We start from the raw sequence: 21,266 nt of genomic DNA, 5'->3' as shown, positions 1-21,266 counted from the left end.
ATTTGGGTATCCTACCTTTACTTTTCCTTGTATCCACACAGGATAGTGGCTGGCACATTGAAGGTACTTCAAAATAGTACACAAATTCTCCTCACTGTTCATCCTGTCTACATCTTTTGAGGGAGATAAGGGCTCAGATTTTTAAAAATCTTTTTAATTGCTGAATTGAGGCTTAGAAAGAAAGCACCAGGGATTTACTGCCTTCCAGCTTGCATGGGATTGCAGCCTGCATTAAGAAAAAGCAACAAATGAAAAGATAATTTCAAAAAGGAGATAGAAAAAGTATCTCTGCCCAAATGTAATCTTTGTTCAAATATTCACTGGAAATGATGTTTCTAGTGAAGTTCATCCATGAAAAAGAAAAGGCTTTAGAGACTATCCACACTCTAAGGGGAAATCTTCATTCTAATAAGAAACACAGGAACTTCTGGTTTCTGGTCTGAAATACAAACAGCTTGGAAATGGACACTCCCATCCTCGCACACACACACAAAGCTGACCAAACCGAAAATCAACAACTCTTCTTAGATCCCTCAGAGAATTGAGGTCAGAGGGCAAACTGCTGCCCTGAAAACTGGAGAGAATTAGGGCTTTCAAGGAGGGAAGGCCAAGGCACAGAAGTGTTGGCTGAAGCCAGTACTGGGGTAGGAACACTTTCAACTGTAACTGGTTAGTTTCTGGAAGCTCAGTATGGACTAGCTGAAGAATTAAAAATTACGAGGGGGCACAGCCTTAAAGCAGGATCCTCCCAAACTTCTGTGAGTTTTACCTCCATAAGCCCCAGTAGGGTCCCACTGTGAAAACTAAAGAAAAATCCCCTCCTGCTTCTAACAGAGGAAGGGGAAAGGTAACCATTTTGAAATACTACACAATTCTGTTCTCCTTAATAAAGCGTGCCTGCAAGGGAAACTATTTTACCTGAGCCTAATTGACATAAGGGAAGAAAAATGCCTAACTTAGGCTCACTCAAAGACTGAGACCTAATCATAGACTGTAGAATGTTTCCTGCCCCTGCCCCCCAACATTACCACCACATCAACAGGGCTCCTATAAAATAACAAGAGATACAGCTAAACAAACTGCAAGACTCACACTATCTTTAAGGTCTCTAGGAAAACTCAAAGACAACAAGGGAGATAAAAACAAAGACATTAGAGGAAGTTGTAGCCTTGGACACCAGAACTAGCGCAAATAGTAAACATAGCCTAACTCCTAGCCAGATAAACATGAAACCTCACACTAAAGACCCATCTACCAAAGTTCACTTTACTCAATACATCATGTCTGGCTCTCAACAAAAAATTACCAGGTACACTAAAAGGCAAAAAGAGTCTGAAGTCACAAATCAAGCAGCAGAACCAGACTCAGATATGGCAGAGAATTTGGAATTATCAGATTTGGAATTTAAAACAACTATGATTAATATACTAAAGGATTTATTGAAAAAAGTTGACAATATACAAGAACAGATACGTAACGTAAGCAGAGAGATGGAAAATCTAAGAAAGAATCAGAAGAAAATGCTAGATGAAAAACAGTGTAAGGGCCAAGCTGGTGGCATAGTGGTTAAGTTCACACGCTCCGCTTCAGCAGCCCAGGATTCGCAGGTTTGGATCCCAGGCATGGACCTAACACCACTCATCAAGCCATGCTGTGGTGGCGACCCACATACAAAATAGAGGAAGAGTGGCATGGATATCAGCTCAGGGACAATCTTCCTCAAGCAAAAAGAGGAAGACTAGCAACAGATGTTAGCTCAGGGCCAATCTTCCTCACCAACAAATAAATAAATAAATAAAATTTTAAAAAACACTGTAACAAAAATGAAGAATGCCTTTGATGGGCTCATCAGTAGACTGGACATGGCCAAGAAAGAATCAAAGAGTTTCAAGATATATTAACAGACACTTCCAAAAATGAAATGCAAAGAGAAAAAGATGAGAGACTACAACAGAATATCTGAGCATTATGGACAATTACAAAAGGTTTAACACACATAATGGGAATACCAGGAGAAGAAGGAGAAAGGAAGAGAGGAATTATTTGAAGTAATAGTGGCTAAGAATTTTCCAAAATTAGTGACAGACACAAAACCACAGATCCAGGTAGTACAGAGAACTTCAAGCAGGACAAATACCAAAAACTACACCTAACCATATCATATTTGGCACAAAACCAAAGAAAAAGAGAAAATCTGGAGAAAAGCCAGACTGGGGATGTGGGGGTATTTGGGGGAGTAGGGGGGTGTGGGCGACTTTACTTACAGAGGGAAAAGGATAAGAATTATATCAGACTTCTCTTAGAAACCATGCAAGCAAGAAGAGAGTGGATTGAAATATTCAAAGTGTTGAAAGAAAAAAATGCCACCAATCTATAATTCTGAATCCAGTGAAATTATCCTTCAAAAGTGAAAGAAATAAAGACTTCCTCAGACAAACAAAAATTGAGGGAATTTTTCATGAGTAGATCTGCCTTGCAAGAAATGTTAAATTATTCAGAGAGAAGGAAGATTATATAGGTCAGAAATTTGGATGTACATAAAGAAAGTGTTAGAGAAGGAATAAATGAAGGTAAAATAAAATTTTTTATTTTTATTATTCCTAATTGATCTAACAGATAACAGTTTGTTCAAAATAACAGCAACAATGTATTTGGTGATCACAGCTTATAGAAAAGCAAAATGAATGACACCAAGGTTATAAGTTATGGAGGGGAAGAACTGACAATACTCTGTTCCAAGGTACTCTGTGAATCACTACCTGTGAAGCAGTATAGTGTTATTTGAAAGAAAACACTGGAAAGAAAAAGTTACTAGACCTGATAATTTTCCTGGATTTCTTTTGATTCCTAAGAAGTAGCCATATAGATAAAATTAAATGAATCAAAAATGGAGGAGATGGGAAAGTAATTTTGAGATTATATATTCATGAAATAGATCCCTTGGCTACCAACAGAATAAGGCTCTCTAAGGAGACTTTTTCTAGCTCAAGGTTTCTCCACCCAGGAATTAAAGAAAATTTTAACAAAGAGAACAAGGGTGATCAAAGAAATAGACTACATAAAGAAGGAAAATGAAGTCGGATGAAAACCAATTCTCAATGGAGTGCTTCCAAAAGAAGGGGTATGTGTGCCCTGCAATAAATTGACTCTTGACATTTACTGAGCACTTGCTGTGTGCTTATCGTGTACCTCATTCATTTCAGCATTACTTCTGTTCCTTAACTAAATAAGAAGCCAACACTGATACCCTTTACCCCTGCAAAAGCACTGAGATTATTCTAGCAGATTATACTTTAACGAGGCAGGGAATGAAACTAAGAAGCCTCTCAGATGGTACTTCAGACCCTTTTGAGACTGGATTTGAGAAATAAAATGTAATATATGACAAGAAATATGGCTGAATAGATGAAAGAGAATTAATATACAAATTTTAATTAAAAGTATAAAGTTCACTCTACCATGAGATTGTCAAGCTTCTTTCTTATTCTGAAGAAAATTCTCTTGTTAGTAACAAACTAAATTTTGCCTGATTTACTCACAATAATAACAATTTTTATTTCATAACTTTATTAATGATGTTAAGATAAAAATTTCTACATTGGGCCTATTAGGAAATTAAGAACTTCAGCCCAAGACATAAAGCATCAACATCCATAAATCTTCAATTACATCCATCCCTGGAGAGGACAATTAAAAACTAAGAGTATCCTGATTTTGGGTGTAAGGGTGGATGAAGTGAACTAAAAGAAAAACTTTGAGAGATTTAACTGTATCTAAGAAATTCTATACCTCCTGCAATCAAAGAAAATATACTCAATAGACTACCTACCTGAATTAGCAAAATATGAACTATAATACATTTAAAAAGGAACAACTTTTAAGGAGCATTAGGCTAATCAATTGTTACCTAGGAGAAATCTAGTTCTAATTGATGGAATGAAATTAAATGATTTGTAATTAGTACAGTGAAGCGACAGTTTTCCCTCAGTTCTCCTCTGCTTAAAATCATTATGTATATGTTTGCATTGCATAGACACTCACAGAACAGTTGGAAACAGTTTAGTTTTACCTAAGCAACTCCTTTTAACATTATTCATTTGCTTAGGAAGCTCTGATTTCACAAATAAGCCAGGAGCAGTCAGTATAGGTAGTACAACTTATAAATGTATCACAAACGTAAACGAAGTTTGACATTATGAGCTTTTACTATTTTGGAAGTTTAATAATATCCTGGAGACAGACTTTTGCTTCTAACAGTCTTTATTAAGATGATATCCATTCTCTGTTACTCAGTTCCACTTTGCTTATTGATAAAAATAGCATTTAAAAAACTCCATGGCGAACATTCAGTGAGAAGATGGCAGCGTAGGCAGACTCTGAACTCACCTCCTCCCGTGGACACGGCCAATTTACAACTACTCGTGGAAAAATTATCCCTGAGACAGAGCTAAAAACTGGATTAGAGGAACTCCTGCAACAACGGACAATCCTAATTGAGGTGGAAGAGGCAGAAACTCCCTTCTGGAGAGGAAAAACGCCGCCTTCACAAGCCACAGTGCCTCACAGCCACCTGGGAGCCGCCCACAGGTACGCAGCCCTCCCTGGAGGAGTGGGGCCCTGAGCCCGGGAGCGCCCCCGCTGTGGGCATTTTGTGGACCCCGCACAATCGAGACGAGTGGCATAATATCTGACTTTGCTGCTACTAAAACATTGGGGAGTACCCCCAGAAAAGCTGGTTCACAAAGAAATTAAAACTGGCTCTTAAAGGGCCCACGCGCAAACTCACTCGTTTCAGAAAGCAACCTAAAATCACCAGAAAGAAAGATGCACAGTGCTTTGGTGAAAAGAGACTCACCTGATAGGCCCTGAGTGCATCTCAGTGAGAGGTGAGACCTCTCCAGGGACTGGGACATTGGCGGCGGCCATTGTTGTGGCCTGGTGTGGGCGTGCTGACACAGATGCCATTGGAGTTCTCCCTGAGGCCTGCTAGCCCAGGGTCTGCGCCACCCACTAGAGCACGGATTTAATCCGGCTCAGCCAGGGCAGGCAGCCCACCCTAGAGACTAGCCCCACCCAACAAGAAGCCCTCAGGCAACTTGGGGGCCTGCAGAGATTGGTGACTGGATTCTCTGCAGCCTGGCAACTGAGCCGACTTGAGTGGGGCAGGGCGTGCACAAGGAGCGGGTGGAGAGTGTGGGGCGGTGGTGGAGTGTATGGGGCTCCCGCTGTGGAGAGACTGGGTCCGCTTCGGGAGGTTGGGGCGCGCACACGGGGCAGGACTGTGTTGACTGTGTGTGTGGACCTGTGGGCAGCAGGGCTTGTCAGCTGCAGAAGACTTGTGCTTCTCAAAGACCCACATAGGGGGTTTGCCCCACCTTCCAAAGCCTGAAACAACTGGGTGCCCCCGAGCCTAAGGGCAGCCCCACCCAGCTGCAATCCTCAGAGAGCTGACAAGAGACCTAAAGGCTGGAGGCTTATAGCAATTGTAAGCCTCTGAGCCTAAAAACCTTACACACTGGGGGCCTACTCACTTAAAAGAAATACTGCAACACAAATGAGGTATTAGAACTTGCAGCCAACTGTGCTGGGGCTCCCCAAACCTGATAAAGAGACTGAAGGGCCCACAACAACTACAAGCAGCTCAGCATTACAACAGCTGGCCAGGAGCATAATTCGGCCTCCCTGGGCACCTACAGGGAGAGCAAACAGGCCACAACAGAAGGACACATGTAGCCCACATAGGGGTCACCCCTGGAACATTGCAAGTGAGGGAAGCACACTGCAGGCCTCCTAAGGCATCACTTATATAAGGTCACCTATCCAAGAGCAGGAGACGTAGCTGACCTACCTAATACGTAGACACAAGCACAGGGAAAGAGGCAAAATGAGGAGGCAAAGAAATACATTCCAAGTAAGGGAACAGGACAAAACCCCAGAAAAGAAACTAAGTGAAACAGAAATGAGCAACCTACCCAACAGAGAGTTCAAACTAAGAGTGTTAAGGATGCTCACTGATCTGGGGAGTAAGAATAGATGAACTCAGTGAGAATGTCAACAAAGAAATGGAAGATATAAAAAAGAACCCATCAGAAATGAAGAATATGATACTGGAAATGAAAAATTCACTAGAGGGACTCAAAAGCAGAGTAGAGGATACAGAAGAACGGATCTGCAACTGGACGAAAGACTGGAAGAAATTAGCCAAGCTGAACAGGTAAAACAGAAAAAAATTAAAAAGAGTGAGGACAGTCTAAGGGACCTCTGGGACAACATCAAGCGCACTAACATCCATGTTATACGTGTCCCGGAAGGAGAAGAGCGAGACAAAGGGGCCGAGAATCTATTTCAGGAAATAATAGATGAAAACTTTCCTAACCTAAGGAAGAAAACAGACATCCAGGTACAGGAAACACAGAGAGCCCCAAAAAGAGAAACCCAAAGACGCCCACACCAAGACACATCATAATCAAAATGTCCAAAATTAAAGATAAAGAGAGAAACCTAAAAGCCGCAACAGAAAGACAAGTTACATACAAAGGAAACCCCATAAGGCTATCAGCTGACTTCTCAGCAGAAACGTTACAGGCTAGAAGAGAGTGGCACAATATATTTAAAGTGCTGAAAGGAAAAAACTTACAGCCAAGAATACTCTACCCTGCAAGGTTATCATTCAAAATGGAAGGAGAGATCAAAAATTTCCCAGACAATCAAAAATTAAAGGAGTTTGTCACCAAGAAACCAGTGCTACAAGAAATGTTAAAGGGACTGATTTAAGGGGAAAAGAGAAGACCACAAATAGGAAAAATTATCTATTTCCATGATAAGAGGGTAATGGATACAAATGCACAAACAAGAGGTTAGATATGATATCAAAAACATAAAATGAGGGAGGAGGGAGTTAAAGGGTAGAGCTTTCAGACAGAGGTCAAACTAAAGAGACCATCAATTCTGTATAGAAGGAGAAAGGAACAGAGAAGGACTACTAAAACACTGAGGAAAAACAAAAAGTTAAAAAAACTCCATGGATTTTAAGAAACCAGTCTTACTCATTTCATCTCTACACAAAGTGCAATTGGTAGGAGATTTTAGCTCTGAGCAATGACTTGATTTAGAACATGTTTATCCCCAGAGCAGGATGTTAGGAACATTCACATAGTGTAATTTTTACCTTCAGGGCTCAGCAGTTTATGGTTCAACATCAGATTTAGGATTACACCAGCAGGACAATGTACTATTTCTACAAGTACTAAAAGTTAATAAGTAAATGAGATTTACATATTAAATTTAATATTATAGATTATTTTTCATTTTTTAAACAAAATGAGGAAATTTATAATTATTATAGCTTAATTTATATATATATTTATAATTTTATACTGTTCTAATCTTTTTTATATGTTATTTTTCTTTTTTTAGTTGTTAACCATTTAAAATGATACTTATTTTAAGATCTCTAAATATTATTCCTATTAGCTAAGGTTCCTGTACCTCTGGCTCTTCAATTATACCCATCCAAAGAAAACCAGCTTAAAGCACACCATCTTCATAAAGCCTCCTCCCTAAAATATTTGCTTTTCTCTGACTTCCTCTGTCAACAGAAGTCAATTCAACAAACAATTATTTACCGGCTTTTACTCTTCTGCTTATTGTATCTCTTTTAATCTTATTTCCTCGACTTCATGCACATTCCTTGAGAATAAAGACTATCTTTTGCACTTGATTATACTTCAAACAAAAGCAAGCAGAATAAAGTGCTCAACAAGTTTTTGTTGGTTTTTAACTTTTTCTAATTTTTCATTGAAAATGAATTAGCAGAAACAGGTCTAAGAGAGAACTCTGTAACTTAGCTAACTATCCATTTACCCTCCCAATTCTTTCTGGAGATTTCTCAATCCCATAAATTTAAGACTAAAATATTCAATATAATATTTAATATTAAATAATAAAATATTTACTATAATAATATTTAATATACATGGCATTCTCAGATTTTAAGGTGAAAGAGTGGCTAATATGAACAGGGTACAGTCTAATTTGGGGCATTTTACAATATTTTATTTATTGTTTACATGCAAATAGACTGTAGCTAAAATCCAGCATGTCTGATTCCAAAGCTAGCTCACCTAAATAGGAGGGATGAATTTCACTACTGGATAATCTGAGCATCTGTAGTACTTTTATTGTCTGAAACATTGATTGAAATACTACAATCCCCAGAGTACACCTCTCCTACAGCCCTTCCAGTCTCAACTTCTTCCTAATGGCTAACTTTACATCTCCAGACAGAGATACAAAACATCACCCAGTCACTTTACATTGCTAGGAGTGGTAATTCAGCAACAGTTTCATGTACTGGCCGAAGAAGAGGGTAGGAGAATCTTGTTCACCTCAAAAAAATGTCATTTCTCTTCAGTTTTCAGGTTGTGATAGTGGGGAATGCAGTAGGAGCTTAGTAGAAAGAAATCTCTTGTGGTTTTTCTCTACTGTAAGGTCTCATTATTCTGCTTCAGGGCTTCATTTTGAGCTTTGATTAATTAAAAATTTCTTGAGTTGGTATCAGCATGCACTTCTATTTTTTACTATTATATATATGTATATCTCCCTGTATAGAGAGAAGATGGATATGAGTGTATATCTACATGAGTTTATACACACTTATGTACACACACATACATATATACATCTATATCTTATTTATTTCCATACTTACCTATCTATAAAGAGTAAAAACTATGAATATATATGCATGTGTACACACAGATACACACCCACATTTACCGAGGGCCTAGAACCAATGACACCACCACCAATGCACAGATCTTAGTGTCTATGTGAGTATGTCTATGTATATAGGTATACATATATAAAAAAATTTCCAATAAAAGTAACCAGAGCTCATTGGAGAAAGGGCTGATTCAGGAGCTTAGAGGGGTTTTTTTTGTTTTTTGGTGAGGAAGATTGGCCCTGAGCTAACATCTGTGCCCATTTTCCTCCATTTTGTGTAGGGGACACTGCCACAGCATGGCTTGATGAGCGGTGTGTAGGTCTGCGCCCAGGATCCGAACCCGTAAACCACAGGCCGCCGAAGCGGAGCACACGAACCCAACCACTATGCCACCAGGCCAGCCCCAGGGTTTAGGTTTTATATGCCATTCTCCATTAGAAGGAACCAAGGATCCTAGGAGAAAAGGCTGATTCAGGGCCTAGAGCATAGAAAGTGCAAGATAAGTCTGAAAAAAAATTTTTTTGCACCAAAAAATAAGAAAATACTTAAAGAGTGATGAATAAATGTTAAAAAAACACAAAAACCTGCTTGATGAGAATCCCTCTGGCCAAATCTGGGATAATTTAGGCATCAAAATAACGACAGCAATGGATTATACAGCCCATTGACTAAAATGAGAATCCATGAGTCCATAATGATATAAACAAATGAATAAAGTAAAAACGAAAGAGGAAAGAAAGCTCTTTCCTAGAGTAGAATGCCAACTAATACATATAGAAGAAATGAGGAGTTAGAAAATCATCAGTGGATGCTAAAAATAGGTGAGAATTTCATGAAGAAAACAGTCTCAAGTATCTTCCCTCAAATTACTTATTAATTACAAAGAGAAAAATAATAGTAACTTTATGGTATAATCTGGCAGACATCACCAATATTGAAGCAAACCAAAATCATGTATTATTCTTGATAACATGCATTGAGGACAAAAGATCATACCTAAGGTACCTTTGCCAAAAACACACAACTGAATCTAATTATGAGAATACATATGACAAACTCAAACTGAGAGCCATTCTACAAATGTGTTTTTTTTCTTTTAATTGTCTTAATAGTTTATAACATTGTGAAATTTTTGCTGTACGTTTTTGTTTGTCAATCACCATATACATGTCTCCCTTCACCCCTTGTGCCCACCCCCCACCCCTTTTGCCCGCCCCCCCACCCCGTAACCACAATACAGTTCTTTCTGACCATGTGATGGTTTATATTCCACATATGAGTGAAATCATGAGATGTTTGTCTTTCTCTTTCTGGCTTATTTCCCTTAACATAATACCCTCCAGGTCCCTCCATGTTGTTGCAAATGGGACAATTTTGTCTTTTTTTATGGCTGAGTAGTATTACATTATATAGATATATATATACACCACATTTTCTTGATCCAATCATCAATCGAGGGATACTTGGGTTGCTTCCACTTCTTGGCTATAGTGAATAATGCTGCAATGAACATAGGTGTACATAAGCCTCTTTCGATTGCTGATTTCAGGTTCGTTGGATAGATTCCCAGTAGTGGGACAGCTGGATCATAGGGTATTTCTATTTTTAATTTTTTGAGGAATCTCCATACCGTTTTCCATAGAGGCTGCACCAGTTTGCATTCCCACCAGCTGTGTATGAGGGTTCCCGTTTCTCCACATCCTCTCCAACATTTGTTGCTTTTTGTCTTGGTGATTATAGCCATTCTAACGAGCATGAGGTGACATCTTAATGTTGTTTTGATTTGCATTTCCCTGATGATTAGTGATGTTGAACACCTTTTCATATGCCTATTGGCCATCTGTATATCTTCTTTGGAGAAGTGTCTATTCATTTCCTCTGCCCATTTTTTGATCCAGTTGTTTTTTTGTTGTTCAGTTTTGTGAGTTCTTTATATATTATGGAGACTAACCCCTTGTCAGGTATATGTTTTGCAAATATTTTCTCTCAGCTGGTGGGTTGTCTATTCATTTTGATCCTGGTTTCGTTTGTCTTGTAGAAGCTCTTTAGTCTGATGAAGTCCCACTTGTTTATTTTTTCTTTAGTTTCCCTAGTCTGACTAGGCATGGCATCTGAAAAGATTCCTTTATAAGCAATGTCAAATAGTGTATGCCTATATTTTCTTCTATGAGTTTTATAGTTTCAAGTCTCACCTTCAGGTCTTTGATCCATTTTGAGTTAATTTTTGTGAATGGTGATAGCAGATGGTCCACTTTCATTCTTTTGCATGTGGCTGTCCAGTTTTCCCAACACCATACAAATGTCTTTTACTCCTCAAAAAATGTCAATGTCAAGAAAGAGAAAGAAAGGCTAACGAATGGTTCCAGATTAAAGGAGAATAAAGAGACACGACAACTAAATGCAATGTGTGAACCTGGATTTGATCTTGGACTTGAGGAATTATCAGCTATTAAGTACTCTATGTGACAATCAGCAAAATTTAAACATGGCTTGTAGAATGATACAATATAAAATTTCCTGAGTCCGAAAATTGTACTGTAGTTATGAAAGAGACCATTCTTGCTCTTCGGAAATATACACCAATGTATTAGTGGTAAAAGGGCATAATGTTTCCAACTTACTCTCAAAGGGTTCAGAAAAAAATTATATAAGTAATATATAATTTATGTGGTTCCTTTTAACCATGCAACATTTTTTGTAAGTGTGAAATTATATCAACACAAAACATTACTTTAAAATTTCCCACATTGTTCATATTCCTAGTTCTGGTGCTACTGACACTGCATCTATTTCCACAAGTGTTTCACTGGAAATGTGGGAGATGACAAATAGGGTAACAACAATTTACTTTCATCAAAACATTTTAATTTCTTGAAATGTTACGATAAAACCACAACTATACTTGGGGATAATTTTCACCATTATTGCTTGTCAAAATCAAGGACTCACTGGAGTAAGTCCTATAGTTTGTTATGTTTGTGCTTATGTTCATGCCCCACCTAAAATTCTCTTACCTCCCCCCCACTTTTTTCCACTTCCCCAAAACTCAATTCCAGTGCTACCTCCTACCTGAAGTTTTCACTGATTCTACCAATGACTGTGCCTTTCTTATGACATTTAGCATTCCATCAGGATTATCTACATTCTCCACCTTACAAACAAGAATTATATCCTACTTTACTGTAGTATCAACCACACTGTAGATGCACAATACATGAACAATGAATGAATGAAAAATAATTGGTAGTGTTTGCAAACATGTGGCATTTCAGTTTATAAGAACTATAATACATTTAAAAGAAAAACAATATTTCCAACATTAATTTCTGTATTGGAAATAAACCCACAAGATTTAAAAATGAAAACAATACAACACAATATACATTGAGAAGTCTCACTCCCACTCCTGTCCTCCTCCATTGTGTTCCCCCTCACTCTGCCCCCTATAGGTAATTTTACTATTTAGTTCTCAGCAATCTTTTTTTTTTTTTAGCACCTTTTTATTATTTTTTGTGTGTGTGTGAGGAAGATCAGCCCTGTGCTAACATCTGCCAATCCTCCTCTTTTTTGCTGAGGAAGACTGGCCCTGGGCTAACATCCATGCCCATCTTCCTCCACTTTATATGGGACGCCGCCACAGCATGGCTTGCCAAGCGGTGCGTCGGTGCGCGCCTGGGATCCGAACCGGTAAACCCCGGGCCACCGCAGTGGAGCGCGCGCACTTAACCGCTTGCGTCACCTGGCCGGCCCCTCTTAGGCATCTTTCCAATATTTCTGAGTGCCAATATAAGCAAAGAAAAATGTATTATTTCCCTCTCTTTCTTAAAAAAGACAGCATACTACACACACGGTGTTGTACAATGTATTCTTATTATCTTGTCTTTCTTAGACTAAATAGATCGTTTCTTCATCATCTAAAAATTTATCCTGGTGATCTACCCTTTCAGTAATAGAGACCTTCTTTATTCTTTTTTACTAGGCATAGTATTCCCCTGTATAGATGTACCATAGTTTAATCAATCAATTTTTAAAATATTTAATGCTTCTCAAAAGTATTCACTAGGGGCCGGCCTGGTGGCATAGCAGTTAAGTTTGTGCACTCTGCTTCAGCACCCCAGGGTGCGCGAGTTAGGATCCCAGGCATGGACCTATGCACTGCTCATCAAGCCATGCTGTGGCAGGCGTCCCACATATAAAGGAGAGGAAGATGAACACGGATGTTAGCCCAGGGCCAATCTTCCTCAGCAAAAAAGAGACGACGGGCAACAGATGTTAGCTCAGGGCTAATCTTTCTCACCAAATAAAAAAAAAATTCACTAAGAGAAACATATATAACCGTAAGCATTGTTTATTAAATCCTATGCAAATTAAATGTACACAAAATTATTACCTTGGGACTTAGAATCATTTACAACAAAGATCCACCTCTATTTAAAAAAAAGAACAACACCTTTCTCTCTTAACGTCCTATTACTCTAAACTCAGCAATCCATCCTAGCTCCCTCCTAGGAAGGGATGGAGGGAGGGAGAACAGGGGAGAAGGAGGGAGAGAGAGAGGAAAGGAGGGACAGAAGGAAAGAAGGAGGAAGAAAAAGACATAAAATTTCTTAATAATTAAAGTTTAATATTATTCAGTAATATCAGTTTGGCTAAACCGAAAAGGGCTCCTCTAGCATCTTTACATTACAGAGACTACGATATGAATGGCAATGAGTTGTCTAATTAGGCTAAAGCACATTTACCCCAGGTGCATATCCTCTTAAGCCAGAACTACATCTTAAATTTCACTAAAATTATCTACCTCTCATCCCTATTTTTCCCCTTAAAACCTTTTATACTTCATTCTCGGTGGGTACATTCTAAACTTTTAAAAAAATCTTTTGAAGTATCTGCTTTTTCAGCATATCTTTGAAATAAAATTCATTCCTCCAACTTCCTATTAGGATTCCCTGGAGTGCTAGCCTGTATCCCCAGCTGTCCTTCATTTAGATCAGCTTCAGATCACTTGCTCTCACATTTTCCTTTTACCTGCTCTAAAGAAGAGTCCTGCTTATTCTAAGCCACCCATTCTTTCCAATAACTAGATTCTTAAATAGCTTACAAGAGCAACAGACTTGTAAATGTATCCAACTAACTACTGATAACTAATTCCTAGTAGTGATTTCACAGGCATCTCAAACTCAATATGTTCAAACTGAATTCATCTATACAAGTCCCAAACCTACTCCTCCTCCATTGTGTTCAATGACTCCATAAACAGCCCTATCATCCACCTAACTACTCAAGCCAGAAGCCTAAATGTCTTGACTCCTTCTCCTTCATCGTCTCTTTAAAATCAATCATGAAGTCCCTCAAGACAACGCTGGCAGATCTCCATATCTCCCCGTCTCTACTATCACCAGTCTAGTCCATCAACAGGTTATTATCTTTTCCTTGGATTGCTTCTGTAGCCTCCTTCTGCTACACCTAATATAACAGATCATCCTTCAGATCATATCTCCTGTTAGCTGACATATTACTCCTTTAAAAATGCAAACCTAATAGCTTCCCAGGCTATAAGGATAACGCCCCAATCTTAAACCCAGCAAGGCCCTACCAGATCTGATCCTTGCCTACTTTTCAAGTTTCATCCTACACTACTCTTTCCTCATTCTCTGTATTGTGTAGCCACACAGACTTTCTTTTAAATTCTCAGATGTATCAAGCTTTTCACCTCAGAGCTTTTGCAAACGATGTTGCTTTAATTGGAATGCTGGTCCCATTCTTTGCTTATTTAGCTTTAACATCTTCCTTGCCTGGGCCCCATCCTCAAGACAGACAAGAACCTTGCATTTCTCCTTCAAAACACTTGCATTATTAATAATGTCTTTTCCAAGATATTTCTTTGTCATGAGACTTAAAGCTTTTGTAAAAGGAGCAACTATGTATATTTGTATTGGGCTGAATGTCTAAGGCCCAGCTCATGTAATGGCAATCAAATAATTTTTGAATAAACAATAATAACAATAGCAAACATATGCATAGCACTCATACTGACATAAGTTCCTTTAATAAATAGCCACTCCTTTAATCTTCACAAAAACCCTATAAAGGACGAAACCAAAGTGTTTGAAAAGTTGGATAACCTTACACAACTAAATAAGTCATAGAGTCTGGATTCACACCTAGGCAATCTGCCTGCCCTAGAGTCTAGAATCTATTTTCTGAACTTAGATGATACACTGCATCTCCTATGTTATGAAGTCAACAAATAAAGATGCTAAGGGAGAGTGAGATGTAAAACAAATTAAAGGGTTATTAGTAACCTAATACCAGCAGGCAAGAACAGAAACAAAAGAGGATGTTTAAGGTAAAATAAAAAGAGAGTAATTTTAATTGCCTAAACTAGGCATTCTTAAATTAAGAATGCCCTCTTGGCTGTCTGATGAAGTTGATGGACTCTTCTCAGCATAATGTTTTTTAAAAAACATTAATATAGGATTACAAAGGAAACCAATTATATTGAAACAAAGTTGTCCAAAATTTTTAAAATACCAAATTTGTGATATATTGCAATGTATGTCCTTCCTTATTAATGTATTTTAGATATACTTAGAACTATTATATAAAAATATAAGTAATTTCTATCTGTGACAAAGTCACAAGACTGCTAATACTACTATTTTTTACACCTACATTTATAATTAAAATAATTTAGGTTGGAGATTAGTAAAAATAAAGATGTAATTTGTTTCCCATTGAGGTTCACAGATCCCACCCCCTAAATCCTATCCCCTGTGGTTAAGAACACCTGGACTGGGGGCCGGCCCGGTGGCACAGCGGTTAAGTGCAAGCACTCCACCGTGACGGCCCGGGGTTCGCATCCCGGGCGCGCATGGACGCACCGCTTGTCAAGCCATGCTATTTTGGTGTCCCATATAAAGTGGAGGAAGGTGGGCACGGATGTTAGCCCGGGGCCAGCCTTCTTCAGCAAAAAAGAGAGGAGGATTGGCAGATGTTAGCTCAGGGCTGATCTTCCTCACCACCACCCCCCCGCGCCCCACCCCCCCTACACACACAAAAAGAACACTTGGACTAAACAGCACCACATGGATCCTACAGAGCCTTTCCACAGTATGCCTTGCCCTGGCCCAAAAGGGAAAAATGGTCTGGCCAGCATCTTTTCTGAGATGTACACCACAAAAAGCACTGCTCTAGATTCATTTCCTGGTTATATAAAATTACATGATTTTAATTTTAACATTGGGTTTCAGCTGAACCAACTATTCAGATGGTTTGGCATGAAACATTAGACCCCAGTTTCTCCTGTTTCTCTTAATAACATCAATATCTATGTTTCAAAAACAAGAAGAATGAAGATTCCATGTTCCTGAACTCAGGTGCTCAGGACAACACCATCACCATGTCAGGCATCTAGGTCAAGAATCTCACTAACTTTTCACAACCTCTTCCTCTTCCCATCTCACTCTGTTAGAGTAGACATTTATAAAAATGATCTCAAAGGCTAATAGACATACTTGAATGACTTTGTGCTGATTTTTATTAACATACTCAAGGAAACACATTACAGTTCACACATCTAAGGTAGACCAATACATGAAAATAAAAGGTTTAATAATAGATATCGGTAAGCCAGAACAAGAAACGAACTATAAATCAGATATTACACATGCAAATAATAAATTTCCTATAAATTATTTACTCTACCTATGGAAAAGCACTCACGTAAAGAAGAAGGCCACACTGTAGTTGAGAAAAAAATGTCAGGTAGACTGATAAACTCAGAGTAGCCTTTGCTATGTCATCTGAATTCGTGAAAGTGAGATAATATCAGCAACTATATTATAGATTAACACTTTGCCTCTTTATCTTTTTTCAAAACAAGGTAACTGTTCCCTACAATAATGATAGGAATAAAAACAAAACTATTTTCACCACTCTTCTTTTACCTTTCCACATGGTGTTTTAACAATTTAACAAGTCTTTCTTGAGCTAGCAAAGAGGACAATTCTATCGAACATAATAAAGTGGATTCTACTATGAACTCCTATTCTAAGATAGGCTATCTGAAATCAAGAGATACTTTCTTTCATAACCATTCCCAGTGAAGGAGAGGAAGAGAAGTTTCCTCCAAATCCTCCTGTTTTTAACACATTATCAGCAAAAAAAAAAAAAGTTATAAATTGTTAGATTTCAGCTTCCAGCCACAGTGGAATTACTAGTATTTGGATTTGCCTTCTCACTATAAACAGACAAGTGTATAAAATACATTAAACTGTTTTCAGAAAGTAGAAAACAGGCAGTGTAGATCTGTGATCCCTGAGAAAAGGAAAACAAAGGAGATGAGCCCCATGATCACCTTGGCTTTCTGCCTGAAGGCAATTTCTGGACTACGGCCCATGGAGGAGGAACCCAAGGCAAACCTAGTGGCCTCAATGAGTTGAGGAGAAAGACTGGAGCTCAGGCAAACCGAGGCAACTGGAGTTTGCAGGGCACAATACCAGAGATAAGGGAGTTATGCAGAAAAAAGCTCTGGAAATCTATATATGAGTTCCTGTAAGTCTTTGACTAAGCTGTGTATGCGTAGGGTGAAACTACCAAGAGGCTAGACTAAGAAAACTACTGAGGAAAGAAAGTACTAGAAAGGTTAAAGGTGAACAATTCCAAGAGCTTACATAGGGCTTGGAGACATTCGAGTTCAAATCAGCCAGAATGAAAAGGCCTCACTGAACACTCAGGGTATTCAATATTGACCTGAGAAGGGTCGTGCCTCAGAAGAGAGCTAAACTATTCCTAAAGTAATAGCTACTCTAGGTATACCTTAGCAAAGCTTTCAAACAAATCTACAAATGATCAAGCGCAATAAACTTAATTGCTGCCAAAACAAAATTCAATGTTCTTTAAAGGGAGACAACAATATCCAGACACTCACCAATGTAATATTTATAATGTCCACTATCCAATACAAATTACTATAGACATTCACAGAAACAGAAAAACGTGATCTATAACTGGAGAGATCAGTCAATAAAAACAGACCTAGAAAATATTGATACAGATGATGAAATTAGGAGACAAGTACATTAAACTGGATATTATAAAAATGTTCAAGGATATAAAGGAAAACATAAATATAATGCAAAAAGAACTGGATAAAAAAAGAACAAAACTAGAACTTCTCAGACCTCAAAGATACAATATCTCAAATGAGAAATTCAGTGGATAGGTTTAACATTAAACACTGCAGGTCAGAGAACCTGAAGATGCAGCAATAAAAGCTATCCAAAATGAAAGAAAGAAAAAACAGAAAAAATGAACAGTGCCTCACTGACCTGTGGGACAATGATAAGCAGCTTAACCTATACGTAATTGGAGTAAAGGAAAAGAGGGGTAGGGGAGATGAAATATTTGAAAAAATAATAGCAGATCATTTTCCAGATTTGATAAAAACTATAAACCCAGATATCCAAGAAGCTCAATAAAGAAGATAACCATGAAGAAAAGAACCCTAAGGCACATTCATAATCAAATTGCTGAAAACCAGTGACAAAGACAAAATCTCAAAAGCAGCCAAAGAAAACAATACATTGCATGGAGAGGATCAAAGATAATAAATACTACCAACTTCTCAACAGAAATAATACAAACCAGAAGAAAATGAGGAAACATCTTCCAAGTAATCCAAGGAAAAAAAAACCATACCTGGAATTCTACATACACTGAAAATATCTTTGAAAAATGAAGGCAAAATAAAGACCTTTCCAGACAAACAAAAGCCAAGAAAATTAATTGCCAGCAGACTAATACTAGAAATATTATAAAATGTTCTTTATGCTAAAGAAAATGATTTCAGATGGAAACTCAGATATAGGGAGAAATAGAAGCACAATGTTATGAGGCTCTCATGTTATATATGAGGTGGCATAATTTTATTTGAAGATAAACTGTGGTACGCTAAAGATGCATATTGTAAACCCCATAGCAACCACTAGTAAAGTAAAACAAAAAGGTATATAGTTCATAAGTTAAAAGAGGAGGTAAAATGGATTACTACCAAATATACAATATATACAGTTAAATTTATTACCTTTCACTAAGGTTTTTCTTATGAGTGAAAGGATGAACTTCAACTAAAGTCTGTAATATACACTAGCTGTTTGCCTACTTCTTTTTGCACAAACATTAATTATACAGTTTCTCCACGTACAAAAACTAAAGGACCTCAAAATAGAAGCATTCTAGAAATCCAATAAACACTACTCTGCCAAAAAAAGTAATAGATTCCTACTTAGGTAAGATGTAGATTATTTTTTATTAACTTAAATGATAATTTTTATCCGTCAAATCTGACAATATCAAAAGAATGGGAATCACCAAAATTTAAATTAAGGTTCAGAGGTATAAATCTTTTCTTAGAGTATGAGAACATAACCATTCATTTCTAATACATTGAAGACATTTTAAAAATAGATTTCATTCTAGAAAAGACCTAACAGGGAAAAAAAATTATTTCTACTTCTAAAACCCATATGAGAAACAAAAACACCTTTCCAATGACCCCTATACAATTTCAAAAAGTAAACTCTAAAGCTTTATATCTAGTGGTTAAGATTGGGCTCTCACTGCTGAGCTCTGGTTTGTTTCTTGGTCAGGGAACTACACCACCTCTCTGTTAATTGTCATACTGTGGTGGGGCATGTTGCTGTGATGCTGAAAGCTATGCCACTGGTATTTCAAATATCAGAAGGGTCTCCATGGTAGATAGGTTTCAGCAGAGCTTCCAGACTAAGACAGGCTAGGAAGAAAGACCTGGCCACCCATTTCCAAAAAAACTGACCACGAAAACTCCATGAATAGCAGTGGAGCATTGTCTGATACAGTCCAGGAAGGTGAGAGGATGGCACAAAAAGACTGGGCAGGGTTCCGCTCTGCTATACACGGGGGCACTAGGAGTTGGAATCAACTGGACGGCATTAACAACAACAAAGGCTCATCTACTAGTTTAATGAATGCATGCTAAAAAGATTAGCTGTCAATAAAATACAAAACTTCTTCAATTGAAAAAATATCTTAGTATTTTAATTTGATGAAAGCAAACAAACTAAAAAAATTTAACCTTAAATATATAATACATAATTTCAGTGATATCTAAAAGCTATTTTATTACATAAAATATTTTCCTTGGGCAAGCCTCACCAGCTGGTACCATTTGCCCAGAGAGACAGCTGTTTTTTAGTTTCCTATCTCAGCACGTTTCCAACTGTCAATTCTAACTGTAGGCAATCCCATAGTGACAGAATACTTTAAGAGAAATGGCTCATTAACTGTGAATCTACGAAGTCCACTCTCTTCAATGAATTCAAATTAAACCCGCAGACTTGCTAGCTCATAACAGAATTCCCCACACATTTTTTTGTTCTTTTGCACCATAGACTCCAAGTAAAATATTCACGCCATCTACTATAAAATCTTTTGCTCAATCCTATAAATGCACTGACATAAAAATGTTAGTGGAAGTATATCTTCAAAAATTAGGAATTACAAAGCTATTTTAACAAAATAAGAACTTCCAGATTCTTTTACAATGTAAGTGGCTTACAATTTTTCGGAGAGACTATTTTGGACAATAAAGCTCAAATTTAAAATGTACAATAGGTTTTCAGAAAATTCCCAGTAACAACTCTAAGAGAAGACTGACTACACAGGTCTGTAAGAGTCAGATAAGATAACGCATATAGAAAAGCTTCAAAAAAAGAAAATCAGTTTTTATGTGTAAGGCATTTTTACTATCAGTACAAGTAAATCGCTTTTATAAATTATTTGGAAAGGGTTATAATAAAATAAGCATGGGCCATTCTGAGGCAGGTGCATATCGAATATATGTATACCAAGAGCATATCACTGGATAATAATCACAGTAATTCAAGAAATTGGAACCCTTGTGCGTTGTTGGTGAGAAATAAAATGGTGCACCCACTATGGAAAACAGTATACAGGTTCCTAAAAAAGTTAAAAACAGAATTACCATATGATCCAACAATCCCACTTCTGGGTATATATCCAAAAAGAATCGAAAACGGGATCTCAGATATCTGCACACCCATGTTCCCTGCAGCATTATTCACAATAGCCAAGATATGGAAACAACCCAAATGTCCACCAATGGATGAATGGATAAAGAGGATATGGTATATATATACATACATTGGAATATTATTCAGCCTTAAAAAAGAAGGAAATCCTGCCATATGTGATAACATGGATGAACCGGGAAGACATTATGCTAAGTGAAATAAGCATCACAAAAGGACAAATACTGCATGATTCTACATATATGAGGTATCTAAAAGAGTCAAACTCAGAGAAACAGAGGGTAAATTGGTAGTTGCCAGGGCTACAGAGATGGAGAAATGGGAAGTTGCTGTTCAATGGGTGTACAGTTTCAGTTATGCAGGATTAATTAGCTCTAGAGATCTGCTGTACAACATAGTGCCTATGGTTAACGATACTGTACTGTGTACTTAAAAATTCGTCAAGAGGG

General features: G+C 37.7%; 1 protein-coding gene across 12 annotated transcripts in view; it reads right to left on the bottom strand.

The window, feature by feature from the left end:
- Nucleotides 1-21,266, bottom strand: part of ARB2A (ARB2 cotranscriptional regulator A) — a 414,663-nt gene that overhangs the window by 307,286 nt on the left and 86,111 nt on the right. The gene's annotated exons all lie outside the window — the stretch shown is intronic.

This window comes from Ceratotherium simum, chromosome 4 (assembly GCF_057802395.1).
Source record: "Ceratotherium simum simum isolate JZ-2026a chromosome 4, ASM5780239v1, whole genome shotgun sequence".
NCBI classification, from domain to species: domain Eukaryota; kingdom Metazoa; phylum Chordata; class Mammalia; order Perissodactyla; family Rhinocerotidae; genus Ceratotherium; species Ceratotherium simum.
The sequence above is the reverse complement of the archived record's forward strand: the minus strand, read 5'-3'. Positions and strand labels throughout refer to the sequence as shown.